We start from the raw sequence: 19,087 nt of genomic DNA, 5'->3' as shown, positions 1-19,087 counted from the left end.
TTTCGGTACCTTCCTTGTATTCAAGCTCATTATAAACTTTTTTCTAGCCCATGAAATTTTTTTCAAATTAACCTAAGGCGCAAAATATGCACTCGGCACTGAGATATGTCGGCAGTTTAGATACCAGGTACCAGGTAGTTGGTACAGTTGAAATAATTACCGCCAAAATGCTGGGATAGCACAATTATGAGATATTACGAGTATACATACCTATTTGATCATTATTATCAAATTAAGCAAAGGTGTACCAGCTAACCGCATTTATGTTCTACAGCGATATAAAAATGAAACAATCTCGCAATGCAGCAAGGGAAGTACTTTTTTTCAAAAAAGAGTGACTGTCTAAGGAATGCGATATTCAACTTAACTACTCCGCCTCGTTCGTCCTCCATCCAAAAATCGTAAGCATTAGGAACCGGAAAATATTTTTTTAACTTTGGAGGTTCTCTAGGTTTCCATATTGGGGATACAAATTACTTTGAAGAGTGTAATAATAGGGCACTCTGCCCAATTAGTCAAATCACAAAAAAGTTGAGCTTTCAAAGAAAAACCTTTTTGGAAAATGAAAGTTTTAAAAAAGCTCAAATCCTTCTTTTCCAACAAAACAAATGAATATAAAGCAAGTGGAATTTTTAAAAAAAAAATATAACTCCACAACATAAGTGAAGAACATTAGTCAAAAGCACTTTTTGAAAACATTTTCAAAAAATTAATAAGAAAAAGAATCATAATTACGATAGTAAAAAAGGTAATTTTACATTTCACAAGTTAAGCAACAATAAAAACTCTCTGAATGAAAAGACTTCGACTAAAAAATTGGTAGAATAAAAATTTAGGCCGCAAAGAGAAGATTTTTCATCAAGTCATAAAATCTTGTTGGAAATTGGACTGAATTATTTTACGATTGAATCAGATATCGGAATATGAAGATAAGCATCTTCGTCAGAACCCCTTCTGATAGTAATTTTTCAGGAAGAATCCTCTCCGGTCCCATCGAGTTATGCACAATTTTAAACAGCTTTCGCGAAGTTTAAAAATATTGTATGCAGCTTCTCAATCAGGGAAAAGTTCAATGAAAACAGTGTTTTTCAACGTTTTGAGAAATGAGTTTAGGGGAATAACGCTGCTTGAGAGATGAGGAAGAGATTTCTCAGAACCCAGAGAAAAGTGATTGGTTAGAGAAATTTTGACAGAAATTCAAAATTTTTGCCATTCAAAAAAACGAACACAACTTTTTTGATAGCCAAAATAAATTGATATTTCAACTTGAAGCTCCACGTTAATATAACTAATTGCCATTGTTATGGTAGTAACCATTCACCGAAACACTATAAAATGAAGATTTGTATTCGAATGAAAATACGTGTTTTGATTGACATTCAACATCTGCCTTCCAGGTGGCGGACTCATTGGCAAAAATCATTATAATTATAGTTAATAATAGCGCACCCCAACTCGTAACCAAAGTATCCGACTCGGCATCCGTTAAAACCAAATTCAGTGACTCATTAAATAGGAACACATATGCATATTATTACGTACGAAAGGTAAAAGTAGGTATAATCGCATAGCTTGTAGGTAAAGTAGGTATGCATATGCCGCGTGGGATTATTTCGTGGTGACACAGGCGTAGTTGGAGAAGGGCTACGAGAAATAGAAGGAAAAAGGAACAGAAATTTGAAAAGAAAAAATATGAAATTATCGATGCTGCAGTAAACTGACGCTGAACATGGGTTCGATCGTCGAATAATTGGCCTTAATTAAACTCATCTCAACGCGAGTATAACTTTCAAGTACGCTAAATTGGGGGTAAAAAATTAATTTAACGAATACTCGATACGCAGGCTAGTCTAATTTGAAAATATTTCGTTTTTTAACGCCACTGCTTGTAATCATTTAAGCGAAAATTGTATTCGTATGGTGCAACGTTCAAGTATATGCAGCGTATAGTAGGTAGAGGTACTACAGAGTAAAAACCGAAGAATGGCCTTTTATTTATAACACGCACGCACACACTTGTATCAATTAAATCTGCCCTGCCTTCGTTGTTATTACGTGGAGAATTTCATTTAAAACCGATGAAATCCGAAATTTAATAAAACGAAACTTATAAAATTAATTTTAAATGAACGTTAAATCGACCCAGGCCCGGCGCGGTGGTGCGGCTTCTGCAGTGTGTGCGGGACGCTGCACCGGGGGAGGCTTTCGAATACCGCGAGCGCGATAAAGGGTTGATAACAGAAAATAATTTCGGCAAGGACCTCAGCTCTGGGCTCGGACGCCGTATTGTGGAGCCCTGTTCGCGTGAAGGAATACATATACTAATTAAAACGAAAAGAGAGGGATCTGCGTGTGTGCGTCGGATAGAGAAGGTGCTGCTTGTAAGGGATTCCCTGGTCTCTTATCGGGAGAGGCGAAACGCGAGGAAGAGCGAAGTAAGTGACGCCAGGAGGAATTTTAATAAACGAGTTATTCGGTAACCCTTCTTCTATTGCCGCTTTATATGCTGTAATGTTCACCTTTTACCGTATCATCTGCGGTGGGGGAATGGTAGAACGTGTATTTAATGATAAAGTTAGGGAATGCTACTTATGAGAATGTTTTCCATTTACGAAATTTTTCTTTTCGTTAATTAAATTTCGGTTAGCATTTTACCGTAACAAAATTACTACCCCGATGCTACATGATGGATGCTTTAAAAAGCGAATTTTTCGATTGTTCCAATCGATACAATGTTTTTTGTATACGGTAACGAGGTTTTCATATGTATAAGATATACCTACGTTTACGTACGTGTCGAATTTTTTCAATTCAAAACCCAAAAATTAATGTTTTCTGTACTGAACGAATTAATCTTTTTTTTTTCAGTATTTTTTGAGTTCTTCTTGGCATTGAAAATTTCGAAAATTTGCAAAAATAAAAAATGGGAACGTAACTACGACAAAATTATTTTAAAAACTTGATTCTCAGGAACAGAATTTTTTGAAACTCAAAAAGGGGTTGGTACAACACGGTCAAAAAAAATTAAAAGTGGTAGAAAAACACTTTTTAGTCGATTTCGTTTTTTTTAGGAACATGAGGAGTAATATTTCCATCCAAATTTCAATTTTGAATAAGTTACGTAACAGACAATAGCAATTATTATTCGCATTCAATGAACCAATCAAGTAGATAATTACTATGATTTCAGTCCAGTTAAGGCTCATGTGGAAAATTTATTTTTTTTAAAAGTACATAGAATCCAAAATCATGTAAAAAGAACACATCTTATGACTCGAACTCGATAATGATTTTTATTTAATAGGAAATTAGGATTAATCTGTTATTTCATTTTTTTAAATTTAGCAATACCTGATGGTTACGCGTGGATGCTTGATTTCACCTCGGAAGTGTTGTACGTACAAGAGATAAATACCCATTCACTCGACGTGTTACATCCTATTCTAAGAATCCTTTCGGCATTTATTGAAATGCCCTAGTTGAATTTATGATAACAAATATTCGATTTGATTTGATCAATTTTCAGAATTTACATTCCACAAACAATACAGGTATTACTATACCTACACCTACATAGATACTTTACACAAGAATTCGAGATAAACTTCTCGAAAATATGTACAAATTATCACAGATGTTTAGGTGAGTTGGTAAATTTAATGTACCAATAAAAAAAATACCGAGTGAAATTATCACGCATCAAACACAAAAAAATTCCACAAAAAAATGTAATATGATTGAACTGAGAACTACATAATTTATATGGAAAACTCAATGTATCATGGCTTTATAATCAACCAATGTTCAAATTCCAGTGATGACAAAGCAATTAGGTACATTTGTTACCGTCTTTCGCAGAAAAATAGTATTTCATTTTTTTCATCATCTGTTTTGGCCGTTTCAGTTTCATTTGGCTGTCGCTATTAAACGACAAATGAATTAATTAATCCAATCTTACGAAATTATTGACGAAACCTAGCCAATTATAGTTTCAAAATAACAACGAAAATCATTTGAATCACTGTGATATGCGAGGCGGCGGCGTACCTTGACCAATTTGTGACAATTTTTTTCGAATATTTCGGTATTTAATCATTAGCATTTAAAACAGATCAATTATTAAAACTGGAACGTTTTTTTTTCTTTTTCTAACTCAGCTTCTAATAAGAAAAAAAAAGAAGAAAAACATATACATGTACATATATCCGAGCGGAATAATAATAAAAAGCAACAGAACGGCACCAGCAGCTCCAAATGAAATAATGAACCGGGAAAAATGCGGATTTTTTTGTCCTCTTCTCAATTGTAAATCTAATTAACGTTTTGTAGTCACCATACAGGAATTTGAATTTGTTATTTGCAGTCAAACTAGTCCTTAACGGCAAGCGCTCGTCTTTATACATCGGAGACAAAAAACTTCTCTGCGTACACTTATATACTCGTAATGAGGGCAGAATGGGTACTTTTTTCCACATTTCAATGACCGTAAATGGTTTCACTAAATTATTATATAAAAAAAATCCCAGCAATGACAAAAAAGAAAAATCATTACCGTTTACCTTGCAGTTGATTTATTAGAATCAATTTTAATTAGCACGAAGCTTTGTATATACGAAAAACCAACGATCGAAAATGAATAATAAATACCTACTTGGACGACAAATCTATATGGTCGATCTTTAGACCTTTTTCCCCTCCTATTTCATACCAAGATTTAAGAATTTCATGCATTTGGCGATAATTATTATTCAATAAATCAATTAAATCGTAAAGTCTAATTAGGTAATGACAAGATGTATGCGGAATCGTCCAATTAGATAGCAGGGTATTTTTTTCTTCAAAGGTTTCCTTTGATTCTTAAATTCAAACAAGTTGATTAACCTTAAGCAAGCTATTCGATTGTGTTTAGAGTTAATTAGATCTTACATGAGCATACATTGATTAAAATACATCGTTAATTAGTGTCGTAATCGTTAAGCAACTAAACCAACCAGCTTCGGCAACAGCATAAAGGCAGTTTCAGGGATAGAATTTGAAACAGATTGGCCGGATTGTTAGTGTATAAATGAGAATAATTGTCATCAAATTCAGCCTCACGAAAGTGTTTGAATTTCGCCAAACCTGATGACCATTCGAGCTGTTTTCAAGTTCAAACGCAAAGGCCTCCATTCGATGCATTTCTACAATATAAATTATAACGTTTTGCAATCCTCTGTTCTCCGATACTTCCTTATAAATTTATTACCGGCTGTTTTCCGTTTTAAATTAAGTATAGACATGCACTTGGTAGGTCTAGGTAGACAGAGAAACTACAATTGGTATTCACTATCACAGCGATGTTACCACTTTTAACCCAATTTGTAAACGCAAATTCGTTACACGAATCAATAAACGTAATTTAATGCCTGTTCTATTAATTCGAATCATTGTTATCGTCAATTTTGACAGCTTCAACACCGGCTATTAGAGCTACAGGTTTTTCAATTTTTAAAAGCAATTAAAAACACCTTGTCATGTGATTAACATGGCTACGCGATTATATGTAAGTATGTGTGTATAATGGATAGCAGTAAGATTTCGTATAAGCGGCCGGGTATTTTTTCCAGGTTCGATTCTTGAACCATTCACCCCAAGTTTTACATTAAACTACAATTAATCAACTGTATTCCTCTTTTCGATTTCTTCGTTTTAAAAGCGTATAAAAATAATTACGAGAATTCTTCCGCATAATAAACTAATTCATACGAATAAATTTAAAGTATGTACACACATGAGTTATTACAAAGGGTGTCCCATGAAAAACTCACCATACCTATATTTCAAACCAAATATGTACCATAATATTGTCGGTACTCGGTAGCGACGGATTTTAAATTTTTTCGCGAATCGATTTAAAAAACTAGAATAATTATCTCCAAACCACTAACCAATTTTTTAGAAAAAATGTCACGAGTATTTGGAGGCTTTCCACGAATTTTCAGGAGTTTTCATCACATCAAACTGATCCATTTTTTGGTTCAATTTTGAAATATATTTAAGAAAAACACGGAATTGGTTCGATACGTTTCAACACTGCTGCGTTTTCAGACTTTCAAACTGATCACCACCGTGTTTTGATCACTCTTACGTTGGTTCCTGACAAATTCATAATTATGTAAAATATTCACGAGGGCACACAATAACCTACAAAAAATGTTTAAGTACATAGTAAAATCTGATAAGTAATAAAAAATAAATCGCTTCGAACATACTACGAAAGTAATTATATTTCAAATAAATTAACCGCATCATAAATTCACGGCTGTACATTTCTGCTAAGTATTAAACAGCCTGTACACCATACCGCTGCTCTAAATGTCACTATAGTGCTGTAAAAAGCAAAATAAACGATATCGCTTGTAGTTCAAATTAGAGAACTTTTACGAAATATAATTAAACGTCAAACTCGTTAAACACTTTTTAGACGGTTACCGGTAAAAGCTGGTCATTGCATGAGAGACGCCGCCGCTTTCCACAAAAACAACTTTTCTGCTTCGTTTCTCGCGTATACGAAGGGTTCAAAACGAAGGCGTGCTCGAATGAACGAAATATTATACAGCCACCATATGTTAATGTTGGGAAAAAACCATTCGAAACCAAATTCGACGTAAAATGTCCATTCCCTCATTTGGGTAAAACTTGTAATTGACAGAATTGCATGTTGTACCTACTTATTGCATGATAAGTGGTGGTCAATTACTTTAAGATTAACACAGGGTAAAAAATTTAAGGGCCTCGGTATAACTGGATTATTTTTTAAAAAAATTGATTTTTAATCTGTTATACGCATTTTTAAAACTTTGATATGCAATGATACAGAGTATCTGGTGAAGGGATATCAATCTCAAGGACAAAGACATATCCCACTGTACGCTACTGGGTACAAAAATGATAGTTGCTGATTGGAAATTTTTTTTAAAAATGAGCTTAGAGAGGTATGTATTAACATTCACTGCACTCTAAATTCGCATACTCTGGAAACTGGAAGGCGCTATAATTTCAAAATACATACTCAAAATGCACATTTCAGGGATGGATTTTGGCGTTTAACTTTGATAACATTTAAAAAGTCCCCAAAACTCCAGCCAAAATGAGTTTTTACCAAATTAAAAGAGTCACAGCAAAAAAATCCAAAAAATACAATTTTCAAAAAAAAAATGTAAGTTATATTAAATTGAATTTTCGAATTTTTCAGCTTCGAACATGAATTCCAGAGGATAACTTTTGAAGTTGAACCATAAAAAAGTAATAACACTAATAACAAAACAAAACAGCCCATCATCGAAATTTGAAGAAGCAAAGGCAACGAAATCATTTTTGAAGATAGACTATTTTGCAATAAAACTTTTTTTTGTTGTATTCAGAAGCTGCATTAGAATCCACATTGAAAAACTTTCATTTTTGAAAATTTTGACACCCTTTCTCTTTTTACCCCTTCCAACTTGAAAAAAAATTTATATTATACAGGGCAACAGTCATTCTTTTGTGTACAAAAGAATGGTGGAAATGCAAAGGGTGCTAAGTGCTATTTTTTTTTCGGGTGTTTTCTCACCTTCAAAGCAATGTATATCATGTGTGTAGTACATGCGCTAGTTGTGTCACATTTGAAGAAATGTTTGACCATGTACTATCAATAAAAACTAAAAGATAGCGCTTTCCATGTATTACCCAAACTCGTTTTTACACTCTTCTGTAAAAAACCGTTTTTGGCACTTAGCACCCTTTGCATTTCCGCCATTCAAATGATGAACGAAAGCTGAATTTCATTCCAATTGAAGAGCAGGTTAAAAAAATTGTTTTCTGGCCGGAAACCCAAACGATTCGGCTACAATAAATGTAGTGGAATCAATCGATCAGGTATTCTCAAAATCAAAGACATAAACAAGTCAAACTCTTTATGTTGATATTATAAAATAAAATCACGAAAATGGATACCCAACCACGTACACATAAGTACTGGACTTGAACCACAATACAATAAAATTTTCAATTTAAAAATTCTAAATCAGTTGCATACCACTCACATGCTTCGCTATAGTAAATCGGTTCGTTGTACTAAGACATGTAAAAATATTGGAATGTACATCGACAAAAAAATATTGATCATAAATGATAAGTTTTATTCGCGATGTAAAAATCAAGTAAGTATATTACGAGCTTTTCAACCCGTCTATACCAACACTGTGGCGTTTGACTTTATAGCTTCGAAAATTGAATTCAATAATTTTCATACGACCAAACTGCCCTTATTATTTTCATAATACGCAAAACATAAAACAACAGCAATCATAACTACATACCAAAAAAAAAAGTAGGAAAATTTAATATTATTTCGAAAGATTTGTGCTCGTGTATGTGTGCAAGAATGCACCGCGCACAAAAGAGTCGTTGGGTTTGTTTTTGACAGTTTTGTCTATTAATTCAACGTTAAATTTTACAGCATAGAGTTGGTGGGGTTGGGAAGTTAGTTGGCTTTTGTTTTTTCCACGCTACCCGTTAACCGCTCGAAAAAGAGGGTGAAATAACGGCGAAGCTTTCTATACACCGAAATGATAACCCATATGACTTCTTCATATCCCTATTTCGCAAAAGGCCAGTATGGAGAAAATTTGTGCACCCGAAGGTTGTGAATTTATGCTTTCTCTTGAAGCGCAAAATTTCGTACAAGCGTTGTGTTTTTTCTACGCGTTTTCCACAGAAAAAAAGACAACATTCGCAGTTTTTCCACAAAACATCGATTTATCGTCGAAAAATTGCGATGGTAATAGCCTTAAAAACAGCGCCAATCGAACAACGGGGCGCGGTGTGGCGAGGCATTTCGGTTTTCATAATGAAATCATCAAAAGAATCCTATACGTGAAATTAAAGCGTAATTTGGGCTTTCAATTTGGTAGCTTTCATTTATGTATTCTGGGGGGAAAACTTACGACTGTTTTCTCACAGATATCTATCAAGATTGCTAGACGATGAGTTGATATTTTTCTCAGTTTTTCCCCGGATCATTTTACAAAACACGTCAGTATTTAGATCAACTTAACACCAACATAACTATAATAGACACTGTATAAGTATGGGAAATTTATCGAATTAATTCTTTGAAAAACCAGCAGGTCAAAAAATATTGTGAGTTTCAACTCCCTCACTGGGTCACCAAATACCAAATCCCTTATATCGAGATTTTGCAAAAGCTAAAAAAAATGTATTTTTATCCGTATTTTCATAAGCATGAATTCGACAAATGCGTTCTTAATTCGAAAGTAATGGAACAATCGCATTCTAACAACGCGTCAAGAGTTCCAAAATATACATTTTTTTTGAAAAATAGCGAAATAACGACCAGCATCAGTGTAAATGAAAAACAAGTTACAAGCGCACAAATTAAAAAGAAGGTCAGGCGGCAAAATAATTACCATATACATGAGTCGAAGGACAACAGTAATTGGCAAAACTCACTAATATTAGTCGGACACAATTAATTAGTATATTTATCAGCGGTAACAAACGAACATCGCAACAATTCTGTATAGTATAACAAGTTTCTAAAACTTATCGATCCGCTGTAATTCTTCGATTGATGAAACAATGATTGAATACAAAAAGAACCTCAACGCCATAAGCAAAAAATCGATTACAATGTTTTACATCCTGTTGAGTATTAATTGAGATACCAATTGATACCGACACAATGCATAAGCCTAATACCGAGGGGGAAAAGGGCATTCGAAATACATATTACACAATTAAATAATTGATCAGAGTGGGTACATATTTACGCGATTTTCATCAAAAATTTAATTATTATTCGAACGAAAATTTCATTCTTGAGAATTCGAGCTCAAGTCGTTGGAATTAGTTGATTTTAATTAATTAGCAGACTACATTTGGCGTGATACCTTACAAATATTACTTAACAAAAAATGAAAGGTCATACTCGTATATAAACGTTACCTATACATGCGTAATTTTTGGATATGTTACAGCAAAAATAGCTGTTTTTCACATTGAAATGCAAATTTTAAAATTAATTTGTCACTTAGGTATTGTAACAAAAAAAAGTTGGTCTGGTTTAACTCTCGTTTTGGAAATGGAGAAAGTGCTCGAAATGAGTTTCTTAGTTTCTAAACATTAATTAAAACGAGGAATTAAAAATCATGGATCATGTTGACGTACATTTGAAACTAAAATTTCGTCATCTGGAAATATTTTGAAAATCAGAACCACAATTATTTGAAAAGAATTTTGTGAATGTAAAAAATTCCATTTCGGAAAGAGATTGAAGATTACAAAAATCCCAAGAGATTGTTACGCAGAATTTTTGAAGTTTTCAACATTTTTCTCCCAGAAATTTTGCTTGAGCATAAAAATTTAGCTGATTCGACCGAAAGTACCGGGATATAAATTTTGAATTCGAATTCCTTTTAAACCCGGGTTTGAGAATTTGAATTCGAAAATTAGCGAAGAATTTTCATTTTGAATTGGGATGCCAAAATCTTCTTTTTACTTTCAAATTCCAAAACAGAATTTCAACAAATTGCCAAAATGTTAAGGTAGGTACTGGTACACGTTCGCTTGCTACTTACCTTACCTACATATAAAAATTTCACTCAAAATGAAATTTTTTCAATCCAAAATTCGTGTAAGAATAAGTATTTACATGACATAGTTTTGCTGTTATAATCAATGATTGATGAAATTTCGGTTGAAATCTTCAGATGAATAATAGAAATTTCAAAAAAAAAAAGTGCACGAGAAGCTAAGTTGTTACTTACACATTTCTACACAGCATTTTACAAATCCAAAATTCGAAAATTCGTAAGTACATACATAAAAAACGTAAAATAGTCACGCCAGCTAAAAATATTTAGCATTGAGGGTTTTTAGACGAATATGGTATAATTTTGTATTCAAAAAATTACAAAATTTAATCCATTTCGCTTTTCAAAATGTCTTCTTTCCCATTTCACGAGATCTTTTTTTTTGAAATTAAGCATAAAGAGTGAATTATATTCTTCAAACAATGCGGAAGACGGGCGAGTTCAATGCGTCAAGTACATAAGAAATGATAGATTCTATTAAAAGTAATTTCCAATTAAATTTAGCAATATTGACAGAAAACTTTGAAAAATATAAGCAATATCAAAGTTGTACGGTACTTCCCCCCGATGAAATTCCACCCCTCTTACACACCACTTTCAAATATAGCATAACACACATGAATTCAAACGTTGAAACGTTTGTATACTAGTTGAGGTATCTCTTCAAAGTCTGAACATGACGCGGTAATTAGCAAACTGATACGAACAGATGTTTCTTCCACTTTAATTAATTAAAACTTTCATTTCGTCCCGGTCTTTACCTCCTTTTATAATCAGTCCACTTAACTACAGACACTTGACGTAACCCTCAAAATAACATACGTCCTCTTTTCGCTAATCTTCCTTTAACAAAATCCATCAACTTGTGTAAGCTTATTAATTTCTTCATCACTTCGTCTCCATTTCTTTCATAGCTTCGCGTTAAATAAGGTTTAACCAGATTTGGAATCAAGTCTGGTACATATAATTTCAACGACAATTTACCTACCAAGTAATTTTTCCCCCTTGTTTACAAATACATTTTGCCGGCTCCAAGTTATTCGTTTTCAAGCTATATTTTCACGTATTTTACCTTGCTTGACTTCTTGATTCAGAATCGGTACTTACACTTTTATTACGTTTATTAATCGAAAAATTTTGATAGATTGAGTGTTGAATTCAATATTTACTCGTTTAATAAATCAAACAAAAAAACTGTTTTTTTTCCTCACTGAAACGCACAAGCTATCTTTAGAGCATATTACATATAGATATGTACATTTTTCATTACGAAGTAAGAATTGATGAAGAAATACTGGGAATTGTGTGATAATGAAAACAAAGATACGATATTTATTATCACATTACCTAATAACGTTTGTCTGTCAAGTACGACAAATTCAACTTTAGCATTGTCTGCAAAGCCAGTAAGTAGTAGGTAAGTACTTTTCCAATCATTGCCAAGTTCAATATCAGCTTCAAAATTCAAGATGATTTCCTCAATTTCAGTTTCACTCATGACGTTAATTATTTTTAGATTCCATCCAGCGCCCTAAACATCACGAAATATGATATGTAAAATTGATGCCAAAAATTGCCAATAAAGCAAATATTTCAATATTTAAAACCAGTCACCCCTAGGGAATAAAATGAGTTGCTGCTCAACGAAGCTATTATTTCAATAAATTTTCACGATTAAGAAAAGACTATAGGTATTAGGTAGGTACATATAATGAAAAATATATGACTATAAACAAAGAAAACCAATATCGTATAGTTAATATCGTTTGGTTTTCTTTTGCTTTTGTATCCTTGAACAAAACTTTCATTTTTGTTATAATCTGTTATAGTTGAGAAAGTTTTTTAATTATATGTACAAGCTTTTAACGCCCAACCCAAACATCTTCATTAAAACATCAAAAGGCTTCTCGCCGAATTTAATATAGCGTTGAAATTGAAGGTTCTAACATTACGAAGTCCTTCAGTTAAACAATTTACTGTAAAATAACCAACTTGCATAACTTACAAAATATTATTTAATCCTTTGAAGATGAACCACAAATTTCATTATTTCGTTTCAGACAAAACGCTCGAAAAAAACCCACACTTCTCCCTAAATATGGCGCCGATGTTCATTAATTTGCGGATGGAGTAACGCCGAAAACAAATACGATCGTACAAAAATCTCAACCAGACATGAACTTTTCACTGTTCAATCAAGCAACGCTGTTAACCTGATTGTTTGAACGTTCAACACGAAATTTTGCCACTTTTCTAGGGAAAGTTACATTTCTTTCAAAAATGATAAATTTTTAATCATGCATTCTTACTTTGCAATGAGAATAAGCCTGAAAGATTTTAAAGCAATCTTCTATTAAAAGATCTACACTATATTCAGATGAATCGAAATTCTTTCATTTTCGATTTTTTTGGAAATTTCAACTGACTCTAAATTCATTTTTTTACCGGAAGGAGATCACCTTTTTTCAAGAAATTTTTAAGCTCTAGGAAAGTATGCCGAGGGATTAGAATAAACAATTTTTCCATCTTTTCAATTTCAACAAAAATGATTGTAAGTACAAATATATAAATGGGCTATTTTTGTGTACCTATCTATATCATTCTTTTCTTAAAAATTTGAAATTCTGCACAGAAACCAACAAAAAAAAGTTCCCCTAGCGTAAGAAACGATGTACAAAAATTCGAGATAAAGCGACTAAAATTTGTCTTACCGTCGTAAATGGTAAATAATATGAACAGAAAATCAGCTTACCGATTCAGGATGACAGCTGCACGATGTAATCCTATAACAAGCAAAAAAAAGTGTTTTTGTTAAAAATTGATTTCCAGGTATAGGTAAATAAAATTACGCGTACTTAGATACTCATAAACATAAACTTTTGCAATTAAGTTAAAACGAACGTATCTGGAATCCATTAAACGTACAGGAGCGTCGAGTAATTTAAAATTGACCATAGGTTACTTTGCTATACGTACGAGTAGTTGATACGTATTATACAAACTATCGAGTAGGTACGAGCACCAATACAATCTATCCAATACAATTTACCAACGTCACTGTAAACGACTAAAAATCAACTCTTACACAATATAAATTGTTTTTCGAAGTATGAATATCATCGATGGTGAAAAAAATGATGTATAATTATTCTTTTAAACGCAACCAATGAAAAAAATTAATAGATTTTAAATATCCCGTTACCTCCATTAACTTGGTGATAAAATATTATGAATAAACGCGTTTTAGTTCTAACCGTTACTTTCTAACTTAAACGTGATCCAAGCACGCATACTCTCAACTTTTTTTTCACCTAACTAAATACAAATACTTTAAAACTCATTCATTATTTCAAATGTCACAAGTGTTCTAATATAAAGCCTGCAGAGTTGGAAAATTTATGTTCCCATTTAAACTGCGTTAAACTACTAATTAAAAAAAATGTATTAAAACGATGAAAGTTTAAACTTTTTAATGCTTTAACGGTGTAGATTTTCAAAAAAAAATATAACACCTAAAAGGTAATTACCTACAAAAAGCCATGTTCTTGAAATTCTGTACACAATTGTAAAACCATTCATCTGACGCTTGACGGATGAGATTTGGGACATCGAAAGTTGACTTGAAAATATTAGAAATTAATTTTTTGGGAATCCAAATTTGATTCGAGGAATCAGATTTTTACAGAGAACAGCCAGCTAACTAAATATTTCAACTATCTAAATCTTAAAAACAAATGAACTATATGAAAAAATTGTGCAAAGTTACCGCATACAATAGTATTTATAGGTACATAGACGTACGTCGTACTACATACGTACGTTAAAATAGGATGCCTACGAGTACGTTTAGAAATTCACAAACCAAAGTCACGTATCAAGTAAACTTGATTTCTTACAAAAATCAACGGCTCATTTGAAAATCATACCACAAAGGTGCAAAATAACCCGCAGTTTTTTCCTTCAAAAAAAAAAAAAAAAAAAAAGACAACTGACATACTGAAAATTATCAATTTGGTACAAATGAGGTTTTTTTGTTGATAGTAAAATGTTTTTTCAAAACTATATCAAACGATTTTACCATTTTACGTTTTTTCATTTAAAGTAGAAAATTAGAAATACCTACTGTGTTGAAATTTTCAACGATTTATTCAAGTATTTACTTTATTTTTTGAAAATAAAGTTGTTTTCATACCTTTTCACAATTTTCATACTGTGTACAATGTATGTACATTAGTCTATGTCTTTAGATTCTGCAATAGGCACTTATTCTTCGAATGAATCATACGAGAATACACCAGAGTAACTGATCACAAATTCGTTTAAAATTTACATACGTTCAATGAGTTTTTAAAATCAAGTACACAGAAAAAGTATTGCAAAGAAGTATACTATCGTTAACATCTATGCCCGATAGTTCTACTATCTTCTTGAGATTCGCTTCCCTTAATGTAAAAGTACAAGCATTTTTACTCTAGAAGTCCATTAAAATATTTCCAAGTTAGTTTGTAAAAGTGCGTAGTTCACAACTCCATTCGAAATCTGTTTTCAAGTACTTTTCATCGTATTTGTACGAATAAGTGTACATGTAATATGTACATATAATAGAATTATACGAAAATTTTTTATAGAAATTTCTCTGTATACGAAACCTGGATAGCATGAAAAAAAGAATGGTAATCGAAGATCATTCCGAAATTGTGACGTTTTAATCAATTAAATACGTACCTACTTTTAAGTGTCATCCATAAAAAGTATACAAACAAAAAGCAGTGAGTATTCTGAATTAAAACAGGGTGCTCAACAAAATTGTAAACCCAAAGTGTTGGATTTTTGTCACACTTTTTGTTGTGCAATGGATTGGTTTTTACAAGACTTTTGGTAGGATAATCTTCAATTGAGTGTATACCTACGAGTATCTCTTGGTCCTAAAGCATAATGAAATTATCAACACATACCTAGTAGTTGACTTCTTTTGCATAATTTATGTACTTGTTTCTAGGTAGTCAAAAGTTGCTATACAAAATTTTTCAGTACTACAAGACTCTCGTTAAATAAGTACATACTCGTCCATTGTACACAATTTTGATAGTGGAGCTAATTTCACCCATCATCTTCACAAGTATTTCGAGACATGTATCATAATATGTACAAGATAATAAGATACGAATATGATTTAATGTTGGATAATCATTTGTTTAATTTGAATCACAAGAATGTCTGAATTCAGCACGCTAAATTTACAGAGATCAACTTGCATAATACCTACACTATTCGATAAATCTGTTGACGTCTCAATTGAAGCGAAGAATTTTCATTCGAGTAAGATAAAAAAATGGAGAAGGGAGAATGGATTGAAAATGAATAAACGATATATGTACTTACGAGTTTAAATGATTTACATGCGACTCTCGAGCCCTTACTTGAGCTAACGTAACGAATGAAAAAAAAGATTACTCGGTGTACTTGAAACTTATACGACATTTGAACATAATTCGACATGAATTGGTTCTTAATTAATATACCAACGCACCTATTCTATTGTTCAAATCCCACACACCGCTGCAAGTAATCAATTACGAGCGATATAACACGAAATCAATTTGTACAAAGCTAATTAAATTTAGAGAGAGAAAAAAACTGATAATTTTATCGCAGACATTTTATGACAGAAATTCCACGACGACCTTGAAAACTTCGAAATTCCCTAGCGAACTATCGTAAGCCTAAAAAGCGCATAACGCAGCGGTTTCTCATTAGCCTCGTCTGTTAAAATGAATCTTACCCTTCGTCCTCGACTCCCTATTCTTCTCATCAACGGTGAAAACATTCGGCGACTACCCTCGCTTTCCTACCCTACGTTCAATTACCCTTCGCATACACTACCAAAACGCACTGCATACAAACACACACATTCAAAAAACACAATCCAGAATAATAAACGTTTTGTACCCCGCTGTTATCGCGCAAGGGACGATTTAAGTCCGTTTTACACTAAGTATTGTCAGATTTTAATCCAATAAGCGTGCGATTAAAAATCTAAACAATGCTCGTAATGGGCACTTATTCATTTTTACCAATTTTTTCACAATATTTTACAGGAAAAAAAACTCGAACAAACGTACGATAGAATGTTCTGTATTCTTCAACAATAAACAGTCGTAGGTATATTTCATCTAGCTATAAAAATTCTAGAATTGAAATACGCGTATATTCTCTGAAAATTGAATATTGGTTTCTAAATGCAAATATTATTTACCTATCACGAAAAGTTATTTTTTCATTTGATTACAATTTTGTCGCGAAAATTGAATCCTCAAGGTTGTAAATTAAACTTCTAACCACCGTAATCTTTGATTTTTTTAATGATGAACAATGATAAATTCAAGTTCAACTCGTGTTTGACCGAACATTTAATATTCTTCGATACTCATTTACCTATTACTACCCGAGCACTATTTTCAACGTATATACTTATTCGAATTACGGATGCCTAATTCAAAACCATTGTGAATTTTTGCACTAACATTTTTCATAATTTACGAACGTGCCTCGTCGCTAGAGTACCAAACTAATAATTTACAGGTTTCACTATAACAACACAACAAAATTTCCACTTTTTAGTATCAGAAACAATATAATAATTCTTACTTGTACATAATAAGCAGTCCACATTATTATCTATTACTCGACATAAATATGTAGGTATATCAATTGGAGAGTGCATTGAAATAATTCTGAGGGAAAACATAACTTAAACTAAAACCTAATATCAACGAACATTAATCAAATAATAAAATTACGGTTTTATCGTTCAAAAATTTTTGAAAAAAATCAATGATCAATGATCAAGAAATGTAAAGGAAGGAGCCAGACCAAAATTCAATTTGCTAAAAACCATTTTCAAAATTTATAAATGACAACAAGTTAAAAAATTAGCCAGGCTAACCACGTACAACCGCATTAAACCAGATCACATCAGCTATATTTTTTAAAACACACTAAACATCCTATCACCATTTTTAATCATTTGAAATACTCGAACGGGAGAAATTTTGTCAACATACGAGTGCAGATTTTGAAAATGATCTTAATTGTGTACGTGCATCAGTCAACAACCCGTCAATAACAGCTGCTAGGCATTTGATCTGCCAAAAACGTACGTTAATCATCACGACGGAAAAAGCACTGAGTTCCCATAAAAGTACTAACACCTCGCACCACCTAACAACCACCTACTGTAGTTTTCGAACGGATGTTGTGAAGTAAAATTACAACAACGAAAAGACATATCTGAAAATAAGGGATATGAATTCGCACCAGAGGGAGTTGCACTACAAAAAGAAAGGGGGTAATACATGGTCGATGATTGCGTAGAAATTACCGCTGAATTGTCGCTAAATTGGAGCTATTAAGTACGGTCCATCCGCAACAGCGGCTATTAAGCGACGACATTAGTTGCTGTTATTCTGATTTTACCAAACTACTTATTGTTCGATGTAAAATCAAACTCGACAAAGGCACGTTGATTGAGTACTACATACAAGAAGCAGGCCAACATTAGGAGTACGTTTAGTTGGAAACTACGTAATACATACACCAGTATGTCAGGTCATCAGGTGTTTTCTGAAGGGTTAGAAATTTATATTTTCAATGCAAAAATATATTATAAGCTTATATTTTGGTTGGACTTTTTTTTAGGTGTATCAATGTCAAAGATAAGTCCACTCGTTATGAAATCAAGGTACCTTTGGAAAATAATTTTCTTATCAGACAAATTGCAAAATTACCAAGAAAAAAATTAGATTTTTACGCTTACGTAACATTCTACATACGATACGGTAACGTGAAATTCGAGTGCGAAGGGTGCCATTCATCATGAAAATAGATTCCGAATACAATCGAATTTTCTTTACAAATCGTATTTTCTTCAAATAAAAATTCGTTACATTGAAATCATTAAGATTTGTTTTCTCAAAAAAGAAGTAGGATCGATAGCATTTCAAATTTTTTTTAGCATTTCTTATCGATCGAAAGTTAAAGCATCACATTAAAATAAAATGAAATTTATATGAAATTTTTACAAAAAGGCAATATCGTTCTGATTTATATTACAAACATATTAACTTTTAAGGAAAATCTACTTTATTTATTGCTTAATATTTTTTCGTCGTTTCCAAACCCATGGTATCAAATTGAGACGGCTCTCTCTCTCTCTTTTTTTTTACCATACTATGTGTATTATTACCAGAAAAGTAATACTAGTTGACGTTTTATTGCGCACACTTCCTTCTTTTTATTAAAGTTACCCAAAAAATCAAAAATTATAAGCAAATAGACCATAAAATAACATATTTTTTTCAGATTCCTCTAATGCAACTTACGATTACGAAGTCAAATTTTGAAGTAAAAAAATGTAAGAGTTTCTTTTTAACAAAAATTCTCTGAAACTATGA

The 19,087-nt window shown here is 32.3% G+C and overlaps 1 protein-coding gene across 3 annotated transcripts in view; it reads right to left on the bottom strand.

Annotated features, from left to right (window-relative positions):
* Positions 1-19,087, bottom strand: part of LOC135831928 (LIM domain transcription factor LMO4-B-like) — a 105,864-nt gene that overhangs the window by 48,382 nt on the left and 38,395 nt on the right. For 2 of the 3 annotated variants that reach the window (XM_065344793.1, XM_065344795.1), the window contains exon 2: positions 13,387-13,417. The exons of the other annotated variant lie outside the window; for it this stretch is intronic. The gene's annotated coding sequence lies outside the window, so the exon portion shown is untranslated. The remainder of the gene's footprint in view (positions 1-13,386; positions 13,418-19,087) is intronic. 3 annotated transcript variants of the gene reach the window in all.

This window comes from Planococcus citri, chromosome 1 (assembly GCF_950023065.1).
Source record: "Planococcus citri chromosome 1, ihPlaCitr1.1, whole genome shotgun sequence".
NCBI lineage: Eukaryota > Metazoa > Arthropoda > Insecta > Hemiptera > Pseudococcidae > Planococcus > Planococcus citri.
This window is presented reverse-complemented; position numbering and strand designations above follow the sequence as displayed.